We start from the raw sequence: 13854 nt of genomic DNA, 5'->3' as shown, positions 1-13854 counted from the left end.
GGGGAAGGTGCCGGGAGTGGAGGTTGTGTTGGTGGGGGGTGTGGACCTGACGAGGGAGTCGCGGAGGGAGTGGTCTCTCCTGAACACTGATAGGGGTGGGGAGGGAAATATATCCCTGGTGGTGGGGTCTGTTTGGAGGTGGCGGAAATGACGGAGGATGATACGATGTATCCGGAGGTTGATGGAGTGGAAGGTGAGGACCAGTGGGGTTCTGTCCTGGTGCCGATTGGAGGGGCGGGGTTCAAGGGCGGAGGTGCGGGAAGTGGAGGAGCTGCGGTGGAGAGCATCTGCTGTACTGCACACAAAACAAAACTTTTCACTGTGCTCAGGTACATGTGACAATAATAACAAAAATTCAAATCAAATTTACAGAGTTTTCACTGAATATTTTAACCATTTGAAAACAGACAAGTTTCAATTCAGAACACCTAACAGATCCTATTGATATATTAATGATTCGCCATGTCTCAAAGTCGTAATAAACAGGCATTGCTAATTGTTTCACAACATGTCTCATTCTTTACCTGAAAGACCATGCTGATGCCCGATTCCCTATTCCTATTGTTTGGGTGGGCGGTGAGGTCTCCTGTGTCCCAGCTGAAAAGGGAGCAGAGATCCCTTGTCTCGTTCAACAAGTCACCCCTTCCCATGCCTGAGCCCCAACTAAATACTGAAAGTAGATAACACATGGAAAGTGATCAGGTACAAGCAACACCTAATTGTACAGTTATTACTTTGAAAGAAAAATCATATTAATTATGCTGTTGTAAAAACAAATGATCAAATGCTAATGTCTAACAAAGGATTAATCTCCTATTCTATGGTTAAATGTTGAATTGCATTTTGTAAATGACTTTCTTCTTTACCACTGGAAATTAAATTCACAGGACAAAAGGTCTGATGTTGATTACAGTGCAGTGAATATAAAACAGGCTGAAGTGTGAGTATGTGTATAGATGATGAAAATGAAAATCCAACTCTTATTGTAGAACAAAATAAGCCTCTCCAAACTGTGTCCAAAAGTGTCCAAGCTAATATTCCCACCCCAACGAAAAGCACTGACAAGCACTGGTGATGTCCTGCTGATTTTGAGTTCCATTAGGGCCGATTTGGGCTCCTGACTTTCTTACAGTCTTGGTCCAAACAATTACTCATACGGTTCCCCCCAGCCAGCCTCCCATCTTCTACCTTGTAGAAACTTCAGATCATCCAAATCTTTGTTGGTAGTAGTTGTTCTGTGTGAAGTCACCCCTGCATTCACAAACTGATTTTGGCTCTCATTCCTCAGTATCCCAACTTAAAATTAACCATTCAAATCCCTTCATTCCTTCAATTGCCTGTCCCATGCTACCCTCCCTATCCCATTCCATCTTGATAGCCTTACTCAGCTCTAAAATCTCTAAAAACCTAATTTTACTCCAACACTGGGGTCTTTTGGATCATGCACTTCCTTTGTCATTTCTTTCAGATACATGGGCAGCACTCCTGAAATCTTTCTCCATCTTTCCACTTCCTCTCAGGCCCTTCTTAAAAGTCACCTCTTTGATCAACTCTTTGTCTGAGTTTAGTCTGTTTAAAGCAAATGTTTTTTACTAACCAGCACCGAATGGGACCAGGAGTGTACCCGTTGATCAAATATTCCGGATCATCAAGAGGTACGCATAACTGTACTCAATTCTGACCAAGTGAAGCTTCGAGACAGCAACACCCCTCAAAACAAATCTATGTTACAACATCAAAATACCTCCTAGAATCAATGCAAAAACACACAGTAAGTAACAGAAACATAATGCAAGGCATCTACACAACACTTATACTTTATTTACAGCATTAATACCTGGACGTGGTGCTAGATTGAGGCATTTGAGGGATATAATCTGTGCCAGTTTATCAAGAGTGTTGTTTGATAAGGTGCCAGTTAAAACAAAGTTTGCTGTACTTTTCTTCAAAGCAGGTCAGGTGAATTGGCCATGCTAAATTGTCCGTAGTGTTAGGAAAGGGGTAAATGTAGGGGTGTGGGTGGGTTGCACTTCAGCGGGTCGGTGTGGACTTGTTGGGCCGAAGGGCCTGTTTCCACACTTTAATCTAATCTAATCTAACCTAATCTACTTCACAATTCTTTCCAATGTTATAAATTCTATATAATTGTATCTTGTGGCTGCATGAATTCAATATTCCGTTTGTTTTATTTCCCAATGGACATCAATCTGGTTTAATTTTACTTGTCAGCCTTCCATCTGCAAGCCATTGAGAGAATGTTTCATACCTGAGCTTTTACTTGGAATTTGACTAAATGATAACATTGTTCATAAGTAAATATTTATTTTGCTAAGCGGTTAATTACAGATTTAAAAGAACATAGTTCTCATGAAAGTTGTGATAGAGATGGTCATCTGTAGGTCATAAATCTTGCATGAAAGATAAAACAATTAGTTTGTACAGAAGCTCATTTAGAAAAGATTTCTGGAATTTATGTTGAAATTAGTGAACCAGTTGGCACAAAGGGCTTGTTGTAATCTTAGTTGTAAATCCTAGCATTTCTATGTAAGCTCATTTGAAATAAGTCATTTTCCTCCTTTTATTTGCAAGCCTTTATATTGTAAAGCAGAACATAACCAGCTGATCAACACCAATGCTTCCACTGCACAATGCGGTCACAAATTCCCTCTCAATCATTCACTATTCCGTGGAGAGCAAATAACCACTTCTCCAAGACGGGAACAAAATAACTATAAAATTCCCACCTGCCTTGAGAGTGATTGAATGAAAAAGTTCAGAATATTGATGCATACTATTCATGGCTGACTTGCTTCATTGCCGCTGTGTTCAACACAGCATTTAATCATCCATGCTGATCTCTAAAGCTTCAATTCCTTTCAAAATATTTGTTAAGCCTATTTTCCAATAAAGTTAACAATAACAGGCTTGAATTTATTTGAGCTTTTAAAATATAAAATGACTTAGCATGTTTTAACAAAGAACTGGTCAAAACAAATTGATGAAAGGAAGATGAGGACGATACAATTCCATTTTGATGGGACTCTATTCAATATATTGAGTGTTCTTTTTGGTGGGGGGTGATAGGGAGTTGACAGTGAAACAACATTCCAACCCTCTCACTTTAACTTGCTTGGCTGTTCTGCAGTTATTACGTAAAGATTAAGAATCCGTTTAACTCTACTTTATCCTGATCAGTCAGCATCATAATGGATTTAGTCATCTTCCCTGTCAATCATTTTCCGAAATGAAAGCGCATCCCATTCTATCATCCAATCCTCATGATTTCATAGTTTGGAACTCATCTTTAAATCCCTTAAATGTATCAGTGAAATGTGAATGATGAGCTGAACTGCAGAAAATTATATGTTTCATCTTATGAATGAATTATAAGAGATTATAATTATCTGCTATACCTGACAGTCAAACTGACTCAAGATGAGTCCCGTGACGATTAGCTTGAAGGCTGTTTCAGTACAGCATGGATGATGCCACCACGATTGTCCAGTTTTAGAGCCTATTGCTTTCATGCCATTATGTCAACTGGATACAGTTTAGTGAATGACTGTTGAAAGAAAGCATCAAATTGTTTTTGGTCTTATTTTTGAATTAGGCATTAACCCAAGGTTCATCGGGAAAACATAATCGAACCCATGGCACTGAGGGAGTCATCCCTGGTGACCTGTCAATTAATGTCACAAAAAAGTAATGATGCTGTTTGCAAAAGTTTTAAAGATGGTATAATTTTCAAAGCGCAAAGACCACAGCTGATTATTAGATTACCTACAGTGTGTAAACAGGCCCTTCGGCCCAACAAGTCCACACCGACCCTCTGAAGAGAAACCCACCCCCCTATATTTACCCCTGACTAATCCACCTAACACTACGGGCAATTTAGCATGGCCAATTCACCTGACCCTGCACATCTTTGGACTGGGGGAGGAAACCGGAGCACCCGGAGGAAACCCACGCAGACATGGGGAGAATATGCAAACTCTACACAGACAATTGGCTGAGGCGGGAATTGAACCCGGGTCCCTGGCACTGTGAGGCAGCAGTGCTAACCACTGAGCCACCGTGCTGCCCCGTAATATAATGCTAAATGAGTGGTTTCACTATCTCTTTATTAATTTTAACAGGAGTCAGTGACATAATGGTGACATCACTGTGAAATATCTCCACAAAGGCCAGTGTCCCATCACCCTTTATTTACATTTGCATTGTACATGACATTGACACAGCCAGCTCAGAGCTGGCTCCTCGAGCAGACACAACTCCTGACACTGCTATTTATTTCTTTTTCACTTTTTTTCCCCTGACGTTCCTCGTTTTTTTTACCCCCACACTCCTACCTAACTGCGGTCGTGCTTATTTTTTTCCCCAGCACCCACGTTGTGTGTGTGCAGGTGTGAGACACAGTGAAAAACACAAGGTGCACGAATCATTATTCAAATTTCCACCACCAGGAAGAAAGGAAACACCTGAGTGGCCAGAGACAAGCAGTGCCCTTCACATCAAAGGGCAATGCTGTGTGATTCAAACAGTGAAGGGGAGGGCAGGGATTAAATCAAAAGTAAGGTGTCAGCTCAGTGAACTGCAGACACATGCAATGCCCGAGGAACAATTGTCATTCTGTTATTAGCCACTGGGCCTTAGTATTCACATCCATACTGATTTGATGCCCACCTGCTCTGTGGCTCCTTTGAAGTATTTTGCTTTTAGATTTGATGAGGTTAGATTCCCTACAGAGTGGAAACAGGCCCTTTGGTCCAACCAACCCTCCGAAGAGTAACCCACCCAGACCTATTTCCCTCTGAATGATGCACCTAACACTATGGGCAACTTAGCATGACCAATTCACCTGATCTGCACATCTTTGGACTGTGGACGGAAACCCACACAGACACAGGGAGAATGTGCAAACTCTACACAGACAGTCACCCGAGGCTGGAATTGAACCCGGGTCCCTGGCACTGTGAGGCAGCAGTGCTAACCACTGAGCCACCGTGCCACCCCATAATACAATGCTAAATGAGTGGTTTTACTGGCTCTTTATTAATTTTAACAGGAGTCAGTGACGTAATGGTGACATCACTGTGAAATATCTCCACAAAGGCCAGTGTCCCATCACCATTTATTTACATTTGCTTGTACATGACATTGACACAGCCAGCTCAGAGCTGGCTCCTAGAGCAGACACAACTCCTGACACTGCTACTTTTTTTTCTGGCTATTAAGCTTAGAGGTTTATTATAACATTGGCATTTTCATTTGATAGTGTAAAACATCTGTACAATTGTTAACAATAAAGTAAGAGCAGAGTGGAAAAATTGCAACTATCCCAATGAAATTGGATTTCACCTTTTGGTAGGCACCCATTGAAAAAGACAACCCTGGTGATAGAAGATGCATTCAGGTATGCACAATATGGAATTGTGCTTAGGTCGTATATGGAATGAGTTGCCAGGGGAAGTGGTGGGGGCTGGTACAATTACAACATTTCAAAGGCATCTGGGTGGGTATATAAATAGGAGGGGTCTAGAGGGATGTGGGCCAAGTGCTGGCAAATGGGACCAGATTAGGTTGGGATATCTGGTTGACAAGCAGGAGGCTGGAAGAACACAGGAAGCCAGGTAATGTCAGGAGATAGAGAAGTCAACGTTTTGTGTGTAACCCTTCTTCAGGACTGGGAGTGGGGTTAAGGGAAGCTGCACATAAAGGGGGGAGGGGTTGGGGACGTGGGTGGGGGGTGGTGAGGTAAGGATAGGTGAACACAGGTAGAGGGTACGACCTCATTGATCAATGGGAGGAATTAATTTGGTTGGGAGCTGGAAGGAAGGCTCGATCTGAGGGAGGGGGAAGGGATAGGAAGGGAATCGGGGGATGGGAAAGGAGGGTATTTGAAATTGGAGAACTCAGTATTAAGGTCTCCAGGCTGTAGGCTGCCAAGGCAGAATATGAGGTGTTGTTCCTCCGATTTTCGTACTGATCCGCTGGCAATGGAGGAGGCCAAGGACGATCATGTTGGAAAAGGAGTGAGAAGGGGAATTAAAATGGATGGTGACTGGGAGGTCAGGTTAACCCCAGTAGTGTTTACTGTATCCGGTGCTCCTGATATGGTCTTCTCTATATCCAGGAGACCAAACATAAACTAAGGGCATGTTTCGCTGAGCATCTTAGCCTGGCCCTCAGGGGCCGACCGGACCTCCCAGTTACCACCCATTTTAATTCCCACTCCCTTTCTGACATGACCATCCTTGGTCTCCTCCATTGCCACAGTGAAGCAGACCGCAAATCAGAGGAACAACACCTTTACCTTCCGCTTAGGCAGCCTATAGTCCAGAGGACCTAACAATGAGTACTCCAATTTCAAAAATCACCCTTCCCATCACCCGACTCCTTTCCCAGCCCCTCCCCCTCCCTTTCATTCCTCTGATCGACAGTTCCTTCCAGCTACCAACCGGATTCATTCCTCCCATTGACCTGCCAGGTCCTACTCTCTACCTGTATTCACCTATCCCTACCTCACCAACCTGCACAAACCCCCGTCCCCCAGCATTCTCCCCACTGCCGCTCCTCTTACACTCACCCCCAGTCCTGAAGAAGGGTTACACACAAAATGTTGACTTCTCCATAGCCTGATGCTGCCTGGTGTGCTGTGTTCTTCCAGCCTCTTGCTTGTCTACCTTGAATTCCAGTATCTGCAGTTTTTTTGTCCCTAGGATATCTAGCCAACATGGACGTGTTGGTCCGAAGTGTCTGATTCTGTGCTGTACGTCTCTGTAATTTTATAACTCTGTGATTAGTCTAACAGTGACTGGAATCATTGTTGGTATTTTGTAAAATCTGATTTAGTTCGCCAATGTCATTTAGGGAAAGAAATCTTTCTTTTTTTTCTTTGGTCTGGCTTATGTGTGATTCCAAACATGTAACAATGTGTTTGACTCTTAGAGACCCCTCCCCACAGGTTGTTAGGGCTGGCCTAGCCAGTGATGCTTGTATCCCGTTAATAAAACATAGAACAGTACAGCACAGAACAGGCCCTTCAGCCCATGATGTTGTGCCGACCACTGATCCTCATGTATGCACCCTCAAATTTCTGTGACCATATGTATGTCGAGGAGTCTCTTAAATGTCCCCAATGACCCTGCCTCCACAACTGCTGCTGGCAACGCATTCCATGCCCTCACAACTCTCTGTGTAAAGAACCCGCCTCTGACATCCCCTCTATACTTTCCTCCAACCAGCTTAAAACTATGACCCCTCGTGTTAGTCATTTCTGCCCTGGGAAATAGTCTCTGGCTATCGACTCTATCTATGCCTCTCATTACTTTGTATATCTCAATTATGTCCCCTCTTCTCCTCCTTTTCTCCAATGAAAAAAGTCCGAGCTCAGTCAACCTCTCCTTATAAGATAAGCCCTCCAGTCCAGGCAGCATCCTGGTAAACCTCCTCTGAACCTGCTCCAAAGCATCCACATCTTTCTTATAATAGGGCAACTAGAACTGGACGCAGTATTCCAAGTGCGATCTAACCAAAGTTTTATAGAGTTGCAACAAGATCTCATGACTATTAAACTCAATACCCCTGTTGATGAAAGCCAAAACACCATATGCTTTCTTAACAACCCTGTCCACTTGGGTGGCCATTTTAAGGGATCTATGTACCTGCACACCAAGATACCTCTGTTCCTCCACACTACCAAGAATCCTATCCTTAATCCTGTACTCAGCTTTCAAATTCGACCTTCCAAAATGCATCACCTCGCATTTATCCAGGTTGAACTCCATCTACCACCTCTCAGCCCATCTCTGTATCCTGTAAATGTCATGCTGCAGCCTACAACAGCCCTCTATACTGTCAACCTTTGCGTCATCTGCAAACTTGCTGACCCATCCTTCAATCCCCTCATCCAAGTCATTAATAAATTTACAAACAATAGAGGCCCAAGGACAGAGCCCTGTGGAACACCACTCACCACAGACTTCCAGGCAGAATAGTTTCCTTCTACTACCACTCGCTGTCTTCTGTTGGCCAGCCAATTCTGTATCCAGACAGCTATGTTCCCCTGAATCCCATTCCTCCTGACCTTCTGAATAAGCCTACCATGGGGAACCTTATCAAATGCCTTGCTAAAGTCCATATACACCACTTCCACAGCTCGACCCTCATCAACTTTTCTAGTCACATCCTCAAAGAACTCGATAAGGTTTGTGAGGCATGACCTGCTCCTCACAAAGCCGTGTTGACTGCATTTAATCAAGCCATGCTCTTCCTGATGGTCATAAATCCTATCCCTCAGAATCCTTTCTGACACCTTGCAGACGACAGACGTGAGACTTACTGGTCTGTAATTGCCGGGGATTTCCCTATTTCCTTTCTTGAAGAGAGGAATTACATTTGCCTCTCTCCAGTCCTCAGGTACGACCCCAGTGGAGATCGAGGATTCAAAGATCTGCCTGTAATCCTGTAGAGCTGAGCTTGACCCTAGCTTTCTCCACCCTACCTTTTTCCTTTTGACGAGAAGCTCCACTGCTCTCGTCATCCTTGCTGATATATATGGTCACTGCTTTCCTTCCCGGCTGCCCCGCTGGTCCTCGTCACTTCCCCCGCTGCTCTCGCTCCTTCTGTGAAAGGGAAAACACCGCTGTCCGCTACCGGTAAGTAATTTTTAAAAAACTGCCTTACCTTAGCTGCAGTCTTCCGGGTTCGTCTTATCTCCGCTGCTGCTCGCACTCAAAATGCCTGCTCGCATTAATGAATTTGAAAAGTATGTCTTACCTTAACTGTTACATTTTGTCAACTATTTCTTGATGTGACTGTGCCGAAGTTTCACATGACTTTTAACAGTATTCATTTATTGTAAGCTTTTTCAGCTCCTGTTTCAGAATACAATGTGACCATTTATCATCCTGTTTCTGTCTTAAACCCTCTACTTCACATTGCATAGCGCCTTACTGTTTTGGTTGTATTAGAAACAGAGATTAACATTCATATTCCAGCAATGTTGATAAATGTGGTTATGCTTTAGACCTAATGAGTTATTTTTGAAGTGTAGTCACCTTTTTTTAGTAGCCAATCTTGGAAACAATCATTCCTTTAATGTCAGTTTTATGAAACAGCAACAAAAAATGGCCCCATGTGACTTTTTTCTTAGCCTACAAAGATGTCCTTAAGGTTTAGACAAATTATATTTGTTTACCCTCTTTACAATTTTCAAAACTTGGTTCATTTCCCTCTTCTTTCTCTTAATTGAAAAAAATCAAGCTAAGGTTTCTCATCGCTTATACTCCAGAACTTCAATCACCTTCATTTGTTTCTCTGAAGCCTTTGTGCTCTCTTGCACAATGTTGAGCGATTGCACATAAATGAATGATTGCAATAGAATAGCAGCTAAAGAATTCTAAAGTTTGTATTTGCACACTATTTTAAGGACAGTGTTACTTCGAAAATGCAAGAACCACAATCAAACATAATGCTAAATCTATGGTTTCATTGCCTCTCTATTGACAATTGATATTTCTTGTTTTGTTATATCTACTTACTCACTTGACATTTAGGTACCGTTAAAACTGTTGTTGCACCATGTGACATCTCATTCAATTTTTTGATCAACTATTACATTTGTATCTTTTTCCTGGCACTTTTATCATGTACTTACTATGGTGTAATTTTATTTGATATTCTGACCTCGTTATTCATTAATTTACTTTCTAAACATTAAGTTTATATATATTATATATAAAGAGCTGTTGAGTCAATGTAGCATCTTTCCAATTTGTTTATTGCACACGGTAAAAGTTAATCATGTACTCCAATGTATTTTCTGTCTACCAATGTAGACATTCCACATTTGAGGCATTCATCAAGATCATGTTTAGCAAATAGTAGTGCTCTCAATATTGATCCAAGATCTACTTAACTCATTACTTCTGTCTAATTAGAGCTATTAGCATTGATTACTTTCCTATGATTCCGATTATTTAATCAATTTATTATTAACATTTACCACATCAGCGGATATCCTAACACCTTTCCAGTTAGCCACAGGACTATTGTGAAGCACTTTGATAAATTACTCCTGTTCGATGATATTTAAACCTAGTGTATTCCTTCAGTGCAGTGGTCATTCGTTTACTGGTTCTAGCATAGCTTCAGAGACCTGAGCACATAATCTGCATTGACATTCTATGGCAGTTCAACACTGTGCTGTGCTACATTGTTGGAGAAGTTGCCTTTCAGATGAGGTATTAAAGCAAAGTGCTGTCTGGCCTGTCTGGAAAGTATCCCATGGCTTTGATCAGAGAAGAGTAAGCGAGGTCTCCTTGGTGTTTTACCAGAAGTCATCACTCAATCAGCATCACAAATTAGGTTAACTCGTCATTGTTTTCTGCGGATACGAAGGGTAAATATAGAGAAAAACATTTCCACTTTCAGTGATGTCACACGTAAAGGATAGTCATGAATAGATTGCTATCAGACTTTTAAATGGACCTCTCAAATTTTAAGTTTAAGTGTTGATCTCACTCTTTTGCACCTTCTCTGTAATCATTTGTGTTCCTCGCTCTGTTCTATTACCCTAATGCACTTTGTATAGTGTGATCTGCCTGTACTGCATGCAAAACAAAATATTTCAATGTAGCTAGGTACATTTGACAATAATAAATCAAATCAAAAAATAGATTGAGAATGGAGCGCAGGAGAGAGTATTTTATTGAGAGTGTGGCTAGAGCCTGGAACTCACTACCACAGGGATTGGTTGAGGTAAAAAACCATAGATATAATGATGGGGATGTTAAATAAGCATGTGAGGGAGAATGGAATAGAAAGATATGTTGCTGGGTTAAATGAAGAAGACATAAACACCAGCATTGACCAATCCTGACAAATGTCTTGTTTTGGTGCTGTATTTGCTTTACAATAATTCAGAAGTTTGTTTTTGCTTCTAACGAGCTTCAGGTTTCATTGATATTGAGGTCCTATAAGTGTATTTTTTGTTTTAGATCATTTATTTGTACTGTAGTTGTTCTGATGGGCACTATCTTTCAAATTTATCTATCTTGTTAATATCAGTAATCTACTGCTTCATTTTCCTTTTATTTGTTCAGATACACTGCCTTGATTTGCCTACAAAGCAACAATGAGTGCAACTTCAAAAGTAATTTGTTGGTTATAAAACATTTTGTGCATAACAAGAGCCATCTGAATTCATAAGCATTGTGGATCTTCTTAGCTGGCTTTGTAAGAAATTCCACGTTGATTTCTGGCACCACTTCAATTCATTTGTAGTTTATTTAATCTTTTTGTACACGATGGGACTGAATTCCTACAATGTAACATGAGTAGGCACATCTGCTTGTTCAATTAAAATAAACAAAAGTCATCATATAAATTCAAGCATACTAAAATTATATTGCTATGAAATGTTTTAATCCAATAATTTCAACTTGGCTTTGAAAGGGAAATCACATATGGAAAAAAATGTTAGATATGTTTTGGGGAGCTGACTAGTGGGATATCTGAAGAGAAACCAGTAACTGTACTAAGCTGGAAATTCCAGAAGGCATTCATTAAGATGCCACCCAAAAGGTTCATACACAACATAAGGGTATTAAGGAGCTTGGGGAGGTAGTGTAATACATTAGCATGGATAGAGCATTGGTTAACAGACAGATAATAGAGATAAACAGGGCCTTTTCAAGTTGCTGGGGTATTTTTTATAGGCATCACTAGTATTTATTGCCCATCTTTAATTGTCACTTGAACTGACTGGTTTGTTAGGGCCATTTCTAAGGACAGTTAACAGTCAATCACACTGAAGTAAATCTAGAATCACATGTATGCCAGATCTGGTAAGTGTGGCAGATTTCTTTCTCAAAAAAATAATGTTAATGAAGCAGATGGGTTTTCACCATAACTGACAATGATTACATAGACCCTATGAGGCTAGTTTTTAATTCCAGATTTTTAATTAATTCAAACTTCACCATCTGTCACATTTGTATTCAAACCCATGTCCTAGAACATTAGCCTACGTCTCCTGATTACTCACCCAGTCACAATACTATTGTGCTAACATCTACTCCATATTAACATGATTTTCAAGGACCAGTGATTACATTTCAATTATTCATAATCATTAACAATTTTGATAAACAATATGAGTGTAATGCCTCTCAGCTTGCTAATGGTGCAAAACTTATCGGGAATGCAAGTTATGAGGAGGACAAAATGTTGTTTCAAAGAGATACAGACAGGATGAGCGAGTAGGCAAACCACCAGCAGATGGAGTCCAATATCAGGAAATTTAATGTTATTCAATTCGGTCGGATTGAATTGATAGTTTTGGTAAAAATCATTTATATTGAAAATTGTAAATATTGAGGTGCAAAGATTGTCTTCATAAAAGGATGCAGAATTTTGTTATGTAGGTATATCAAGCCATTAGAGAGGCAAAAAAACCTTTGTTAGAATCAGATTGGAATACAAGGAAGAAGACATTTAGCTTCATGTATATGGCGTAAGAGGTGGATTTCACCTGACATACTCTACAGTATTCGGCTCCATATTTAAGGAAGGATATATTCCAAAGATTGCATTGCAGTGAATGTTAATTCAGTTGAATTCCTGGAACAAGATCATTATCCAAGGAACAGAGGCCACTACATTGGATCAATACACCAGAGGTTAGATGAATGAGATTGAAATATACAAGATTCTGAAGGGTCATGAAAGAGTAGAAACCAGAATAATGTTTCCCTTGGCTTGGAAATCTAGAACATGGGAACCCAATCTCAGGAAAAGGAGCCAATCATTTAGAATCAAAATGAGGAGGGATTTCAAAGAATTGAGCATATTTGCAATCCTCTACCCTCGACTAATCATTTCATATATTTGAGGTTGAGATTGAGAGATCTTTGGTCTCTTACAGAATCAAAGGATATGGAGAGGGGTGGAGATGGGGGATCAGAGAAGTGAGTGAACATCCACAATTATATCGAGTGCTACAGCAGGCTCATGGAGCCATATGGTCTACTCGCAGACCTATTGTTCTTAAGTCCTTACATTTTGGGATCTGTTTCCCATTCTAAAGGATGGTAATTCATTATAGTGGGATGTTTAGTTTGACTATATTTTCAGTTGTCTTTGGAAATGCTGAAGAGAGAAAAGTTTGTGCCTCTTACAACAGATCATAGTAAAGAAATGGTTGAGTACTTCTTTTGAGCAGGTTGCTGCCAGGAACCTCTGTCGTGAACTCAGTTTCTGTTTAATTTGTTTATAGGATGTAGGGCATTGCTGGTTGGGTCACCATTTATGACCCATTTTTCAATGTCCTTAACAGCTGGCTAGGCCATTTCAGCGGCCTCTTAAGAGTCAGTCACATTGCTGTGGGTCAGGATTTACTTGTAGACCAAATAAGACAGGGATGGTAGGTTTTCTTCCCTAAAGGAACTGCGCAATCAGATGGATGGATACAAAACCAGATATATATTCAGCAATTATTATTCCAGATTTTTACTAAATTGAAATTTCACTATCTGCCATGGTGGGATTTGAACAAGTGTCCTCAGAGCATTAGCCTGGGACAAGAGTCTTAGAATAATACAGCATGGAAACAGGCACTTCAATGTAACACATCCAATAGACAATAGGTGCAGGAGTCAGCCATGCAGCCCTTCGATATGATCATGGCTGATCATTACTAATCAGTATCCTCTTCCTTCCTTATCTCCATAACGCTTGATTCCACTATCTTTGAGAGCTCTATCCAACTCTTTCTTAAATGAATCCAGAGACTGGGCCTCCACTGCCCTCTGGGGCAGAACATTCCACACAGCCACCACTCTCTGGGTGAAG

This window comes from Chiloscyllium plagiosum, chromosome 7 (assembly GCF_004010195.1).
Source record: "Chiloscyllium plagiosum isolate BGI_BamShark_2017 chromosome 7, ASM401019v2, whole genome shotgun sequence".
Taxonomy (NCBI): Eukaryota; Metazoa; Chordata; class Chondrichthyes; order Orectolobiformes; family Hemiscylliidae; genus Chiloscyllium; species Chiloscyllium plagiosum.
Note: the sequence above shows the minus strand (reverse complement) of the source record.